Source organism: Myotis brandtii, unplaced genomic scaffold (assembly GCF_000412655.1).
Source record: "Myotis brandtii unplaced genomic scaffold, ASM41265v1 scaffold410, whole genome shotgun sequence".
NCBI classification, from domain to species: Eukaryota; Metazoa; Chordata; class Mammalia; order Chiroptera; family Vespertilionidae; genus Myotis; species Myotis brandtii.
The window spans coordinates 882,730-882,960 of NW_005365764.1; the positions used below are offsets into that span (position 1 = coordinate 882,730).

The following is a 231-nucleotide window of genomic DNA, read 5'->3' on the forward strand; positions in this document are numbered from 1 at the left end:
GCCCCGAGCAGCCCGGGCCCTCCAGCCAGAATCGGACTCCAGAACCGCTCGCTCTCCTCGGTGGGTCGCTCTCTGAGCTGCCAAGGCAGAGTGTCTGCAAGGCTCCATTCTCGTGGGGTTTGCAATACCGAGTTTCTTCCATCTCCATCTGCTACGGCCCAGGCGGTGGAGGCGGAGGCTCGCTCGGCGATGCCTTTACGTGTCCATAGCCGAGGGGAGGGTGGCGGAGGC

General features: G+C 64.9%; 1 protein-coding gene across 1 annotated transcript in view; it reads left to right on the forward strand.

Annotated features, from left to right (window-relative positions):
* Window positions 1-39: 39 nt before the first annotated feature.
* KIF1B (kinesin family member 1B) overlaps window positions 40-231 on the forward strand; it is a 132,067-nt gene continuing 131,875 nt past the window's right edge. The window contains exon 1 of the mRNA XM_005873419.2: window positions 40-60. The gene's annotated coding sequence lies outside the window, so the exon portion shown is untranslated. The remainder of the gene's footprint in view (window positions 61-231) is intronic.